This window comes from Tupaia chinensis, unplaced genomic scaffold (genome assembly GCF_000334495.1).
Source record: "Tupaia chinensis unplaced genomic scaffold, TupChi_1.0 Scaffold000217_1, whole genome shotgun sequence".
Lineage (NCBI taxonomy): Eukaryota > Metazoa > Chordata > Mammalia > Scandentia > Tupaiidae > Tupaia > Tupaia belangeri.
This window is the reverse complement of record NW_006159692.1, coordinates 7841848-7848862: the sequence shown is the minus strand read 5'-3', so window position 1 is coordinate 7848862 and position 7015 is coordinate 7841848.

Sequence of the window (7015 nt, the reverse complement as noted above, 5' to 3'; positions counted from 1 at the left end):
GAATGCTACTCTGTAAGCACTCCGCCTGCAGGCAGTGCTAAATGCCGTAGACTCATTCAAAGGAGGAGTCTCGAAGACACAGAGTGGGAAAGGAGAGAAAGATGAAGTTCACATGAGGAGACTCTAGTTTAAAGACCATGATCACTGGTCAGTGCTGGGATCTTCCCAAGACATGAGTGTCAGATGTTCCAGAGGGACAGAGGGGTAGGCACGGAACATGCAGAGTGACCCCATTAGGTGGCAGAAGGGAGCCTGCTTCTTTGCAAACTGGAAAGATAGTTCAAAAAGCAGGGATATGGGACCAGCAGTTAGAGTAATGGCTATGTCTCTGGACTCCCACATAGTCGACCACGGTTCGCATCCTGGTCCTGGTGGCTTAACACTCATGCCGGGCGTGTGTGCGTGCGTGCCCAAGATCCCAAGAGGAGAATGGAGGAGAAAGGATTGTGGCGTGGCCATCCCCTGGGGGGTGATTTTTTGCTTTCTATCTCTCTGTCTGTCTGGCGAGCACTCGTGCCCTATAGAAAACCTCTAAAAAAAAAAAAAGGCAGGGATATTAAAGCCACTCCTGAGGATGCATTTCCTTTGCTATGAAAATGCCCCTATTGGGGGTCATGCTTGCAATCGACAGAAGTACCAATTTCTCAAACTTTCTCAGGTCTCCAAAAGAGGACACAGCTTATTCTTCAGGTGTTATTTCCCACCAACCCTCTTGCACAAGCCTCAGACTCCAGCTAAAGACTTCCCTCTGTGATCTGGCCACACCCCCAAATTTCCTCTTCTTGACCTTGACTGAGGGAAATTCCTTCCTTGGAAATCGCTTCCTCTCCTAGCTCTGCTCACGTCTTTCAGAAGTCCTACTGATTGCTCTAAGTCTGAGATTTACACCCTAATCTAGTTTCAGGGGTCTCATATGGGGCCTCTGTCATGTCAAGGATCAAATGAGCATCAAGATTTCATGCACCTAATGCATCATCTAGTAAAAGATAAATCAGAACTAAAATGCGTGCTGGGCCCCTGGTTAATTGATAAGGAGAACAAAAGGAGTGGCAAGATGTGCTTGTACACACACTGGAGGGCAGGTGGTGACGTGTTTGTCTGACTTAATGCTGGTTTCCACGCCCCAAGCTGAAGCGGGCACACAGAAAAATTCTCTTGCTTCCAATGAAGATGGTCCTCAGCACAGCTGTTTGTGGATTGTCTATGCGTTGCCATTCAGCATTAGGATCTAGGCAGCCCCAAGTGGAGTTACTGTTCCACCTGGACCAGTCTCAGAGGGACCGAGCAGCTCAGACCTGCAGCTGCGCTTCACCGCCTGTGCTGCCATGTAAGTTTGGGGAAAGCTGCTCAGTTGACTTGACTTCTCTCCCAGGCAGGAGGAGCACTGAAGACCAGGGTCTGAGCAGGGACAGCAAGTCACAAAAGCCCAGGCCAGGCCAGGTAAGGAAGACCGTTGGGACCATTCAACCAAGGTGTTCTACACGGGCTGCATCAACAGGGGAAGGGCCCAGTGAAGATGTGGGAGCATAGCGGGAGGAAAGGTTATAAATGGATGCAGTGATGGAGGTCACAGTGGAGAGGGAGATGGAACCAGGGAGTTCCTGGAGGTGCCAGGGAAACTGGAGCTAGTGCTTACTCATGGATGTATTTTGAGAAAGAAGTTAAAGGGGAGAAAAGTCATAAAAGAAGAAAAGTAAGTAAACATATTTTTACCATCCAGGATGTTTTTCATATTCTTTATTCTTTTCTTTTTCAGAGAACCAGCATTTCCAAAGTAATGAAAACTTCTTTTAACTACCTGTCTGTGTCTTATTTCACGCCTCTCCCCCCTATGTCATTGATCATAAGTGTGGTATATGGTTTCTAGTCGTTGTTTTTGTATTTTTACGGACATCTCTCTCTGTAGCTAATACATGGTTTTGGTTTCTCTATGGGTGAATGTTTAATTTAGATGAACAGCACTGTTCCATATGCTTTATTCTTCATGTTGCTATTCGTCCCCAAACTATTTTTGAGATCCATCTATATATACGCTTATGATGTAGTTCATTCTGTGTGTAGATTCTGTCATCTGAATAGCACATGCAGATTTAGAAAGTGGTTGTGCCGATGTACATTCCTACCAATTGTGAACGAGATGTCAGGTTGCTCTCTCTTCTCATCAGCACTCAGTTTTCTTTTTAGCCATTCTAGGTTATGGTTTTTATTTGAGTTTTTCTGGTGACTAATGGTGTTGAGAAATTTTCATGATATTTACTTGCCATCTCCGTGTTCTCTTTTGTGAACTGTTTTAAGTCTTTGGCCGATTGTTTTTAATTGTCAGAAAGCAAATTCCCTCACCCTCCCTCTCCACACATACAAAGCACCCTCCAGTGTAGTGTGGTCACTCCACAATCCCTTCTCTTCCATTTCTCCTTCTCATCAGGACTCTGGGTACACATGCACATGCACATGACAGTTTATCAAGCTGCCAAGGCTAAGGTTTGAACCACAGTCCGAGAGGGGGATCTGGTTCCCAACGCACTTCACCACTGTACTGGAGGGCAGCCCCTTTTGCCATTTTTAAAATTATGTTGTATGCTTTTTCTCTTACTAGTTTGTAGGAGTTATTTGTATATAGAGTACAAACCTTCTTATGTGCTGTAATTATGGTTTCCCAATTAATGATTCGTGTATTCATTTTCTTAATTCCTCAATGATCAAACACTGTTTAATTTAATAAGATTATCTTATCAATTCTTTATTTTGTAGTAGTTAGTAATATTTACCACCCATTTAAAGAATGTACGCATCCCCCAAATTACTTAATTTTTTCTTCCATTACCATGTAGAAACTTCATTACTTTACTTTTTACATTTAGAGTCATAATTCATCTGAGAATTAATATTTTGTATCTTTTCCCCATAAGGACTTTGAGTTGATTCAACACTATTTAAAGACTTTATTTACAATTGCTCTATAATTCTACTTTATCATAAATCAAATATCCACATGTAATTGAATCTACTTTGGGGGCTTCCTTTTTTTCCCATTCGTCTATTCCTATATTCTCTGTACCATCACAAACTCTTTTTTTTTCCTGGGGGCGGGGGAGGTTTTTGATATAGGGCACGTGTGCTCACAAGAAAGACAGAGAGAGACAGAGAGATAGAAAGCGAGAAATCACCCCTTAGTGGGGATGGCTGCACTGCAAGCCCTTCTCCTCTATTCTCCTCTTGGGATCTTGGGCACACATGCATACACGCCCGGAGTGAGTTTAAGCCACCAGGTTCAGGACTCAAACCGTGGTCGGCTACATGGGAGTTCAGCGACATAGACATTACACTAACTGCTGGCCTGACATCACAAACTCTTAATTACTAAAGAGTTGTACAACTTGATACGGACCAGAGTAATTTCTCGAAGTTTATTCTCCTACTGAAATTATACTGACTACTCTTTGCCCTTTACATTTTTATATACATTTTCATTTCAGCTTGTAAAACTCCTCAAGGGAACCAGCAGTTAGTGTAATGGCTATGTCGCTGGACTCCCACGTAGTCGACCACGGTTCGCGTCCCGGACCCGGTGGCTTAGAACTCATACTGGGTGCGTGTGCATGCATGCCCAAGATCCCGAGAGGAGAATGGAGGAGAAGGGATTGCGGCGTGACCATCCCCCCTGGGGGGTGATTTCTCGCTTTCTGTCTCTATGTCTCTCTCTGTCTGTCTGGCGAGCGCACGTGCCCTATAGCGAAAACCTCTCCAAAAAAAAAAAAAAAAACTCCTCAAGAAAATAGACTTTGTTTTATAGTGAAATTGTATGGAATCTATAGGTCAATTTAAATAGGAATTGAAGTCTACCATACTGAGCTTTCTATTCCATAAACATAGTATACTTCTCCATTTATTTAGGTGTTAGGTTCTGTTTTTGTTTTAGTTTTTTAGTTTGCTATAGGGCACATGTGCTCACTGGAGAAAGAAAGAGAGAAATAGAGAGAAAGGGAAGGTAAGAAGCTACCCCCTGGGGAGATGGCCACATCACAATCCCTTCTCATCTATTCTCGTCTCAGGATTTTGGGCCCATGTACACATGGTTGGCATGTTTTTCAAACCACCAGGTCCAAGACTCAAACTGCAGAGTTGGCTATGTGGGATCCAGTACCTTAACCACCATGTCACCTGGCTGGCCTTTATTTAAGTTTCATATAAACGTCTCTCAATAATGTTTTAGAGTTTGATGTGTAGTGGTCTTGTCCATCTTACGTTAGGCTTATTGCTGTATCTGTGGATGTATTGAAACTATTCTAAATGGCACCTTTTTAATATTTAATTAGCTAACTTTGTGCTATGGCATATACAGAAATATAATTGTTTTCATCCTACCTATTTTTTTCTTGGTGTGTCAACACAATGTTTTCATTACTGTAGCTTTAGTACGATAATGTATGGAACTGATATGACTTTCACTATTTTGAAGCATTACTTCCCTTTATTTTTCCTTTTCAGAATTCTATAAGTTAGACGTCTAGTTTTAGTCTCATACCAGGAAGGGAGACAGATAGTGAGAGAGGAGTTCATGGAGACTTGGAAGGAAAGCCTGGAAGAACTCCATGAAGTGCCAAAGCAGCAGTCCTCACAGACGGACTAGAGCTGACGCACTCTGAGTTCCGCAGATTACTTTCTCCACCTCTCATCTCAGGTGAAGTAGGACATGGAGTCTCCCAGGTCCAGTGGGCAGGGGACCCCACCATTTTTTTTGGAGCAATCTGAACATGATGGAAGCTCCCACTTCCTTCATCAGGGCCAACCTCTTTCCATTCTCCGCTACCACCAGGTATCAGAGCGTACTGTGGCCTCCCTAGAGGCATGTGCTTGTTCTGGTTTACTAGTAAGAGCTGCCATTTAATAACATTACCAAACTTAACTCCTGCCAGTACACATTCTCCATTCTATAGATGAGGAAACTGAGGTTTACAGAACTTAAATGACCTTTCCAAGATCGCTTTGTTGGATGGTGTGGCTGAATGAACATAAGTCCCAGTTCAGCCTGACTCTGATCTCACCCTTGCCTGCTGGTAATGTCCTCCCAGATCCATTTTCCCAAGTTTCTCCATCTGGGAAAAAAAAAAAAAGGAGATTGACCTGAAGATTTTTATTTATAGAACAAGAGAATGATTCCAGGGACTTTCCAACCCACAGGTACAGAGTAAGAGAAGTAGGCAGCAGGGCACAGACTTGGAAAACAAGCCTTGGTACAAGCGTTGGGTTGCATGACTACATTCTTACATCGAATGGTGCTCCCACATGTATACTCATTTGGAACCACAGAATGCCACCATATTTGGAAATGAGGCATTGATACTAGCTGGTTGAGGTCACACCTGGATGTGGTATTCTCCTAAGTCCAATGACTGGTGTCTTTGTAAGAAGGAGAATGGGACCAACAGATATGGAGGGAAGAAGGCTGTGTGCTTATGAAGGCAGGGATGGTGTGCCTTGGTCTCACGGGAAGAAAGTGGCCCTGACAAAGGGAGTGTGAGCCTCCTCCACATTCAGATTGCTCAAAAGAACGGGGTATGTGTGTGGGGGGGTCCTTGCTCTACCCACTTGACCTTGGAGACTTCTTGTCCTATTTTTGCTTGAGACAAGAGGGGGCTCGGAATGTTCTATCACTACAGGATGCTTGGGGGTGCGAGGATGGCTGGCGATGGCCAGAAGCTGGGATACGAAAGAAGGAGCCTTCCTTAGAGGCTTGGCCGAGATCATGGCTCTGCTAACACCTTACTTTCTGATTTCTAGCCTTCAGAACTATAAAAGAAATTAATTTCTGTTGTTTTAAGTGATCTAATTTGTGATCATTTGTTATGATACCTCTGGGAAACCAAAACTCATATGCAGATGTGAGGAAACCACCCCCATGGGGATAACTGAAGTGGCATAGTATTACTAATTTCTGATTCGTTTGATTACCCGACTTGTACAATGCTCTCTGCATCCCATCACATGAAACGTAAATGAAGTGGAAAGCTGGCACCGGAACGTCTCCTCAGCCTGCTTGGTCTATGCCACGGCAATTGTCTCAAATGCAGCTGCAGCATGGCCCAGGCCCACACGTACACTCTGGTTGTATAAATAAACACGTGTATAAATGAGGGCTTGGGCAGCAGAGGAAATCATTACATCTCTCTGTGGATATAAGGTTTCTTTATACATTTTTTCATACAGTTGCTGTGGAGAAAAGCCTGGTTGGTGCAGTGGTAACGCATGGGCTTGAGAGTCAGACAAACTGAGAACCAGTTGCTGTGCGACAGTGTGCCAGTCATTCAACCTCCCTGAGCCTTCGTTTCTCCACTTGTGAGTGAAGAGGAAGTGCCTTCCTCAAAGGGTTATTGAGAAATTAGTGCCCTGGGCACCTGACACACCATGGAAGCATAGGTGATCCCGGCTGGGATGATGTTGATCCATTCCACTCCCTTCTCAGGTGGGAGGTAGGTAACAGGGAAACTCACATGGCTCCTCCAGAAATATGAAGTTACGTGTACATGTTTTGTGTGTGGGAGGGGTGGGGGTATGTTTGGGCAGTGTGTGTGTTCATAGGGGTAAGGTGTGTACATTGAATGACTACCCTTAGATGAACATGAAAATCCATGACCACTGTGGGCAGTTGCTGAATTTAGCTCTACAACATCAAAGTTTCCCAAGCACTCCTCCTCCGAGAGGGAAGCATCAGAGAATTAAGTCACTTAGTCACATATTTTCCATCTCTGTAACATGCTCCTCATTCACCCCAGGACTGTCAACACAGCTGTTCTCTACACCAAGCCTAGGTGTAGACAGCTTTCTAAACGGGGTGGCAAGTCCATCAGTTCTGGTTTAATAGACATGGTATTAAGTGTTTTCTAGTTTTGGCTACTGTACTCAATAAATCATCTTCTCTGGAGGAAATAAGGAGTGAAAAATAAGAGGGAAAAGAGACAAGGCATCAATCTCAGCTGATAATGATCCCCGGTGCATCTTTCTCAGGGAAGCATTT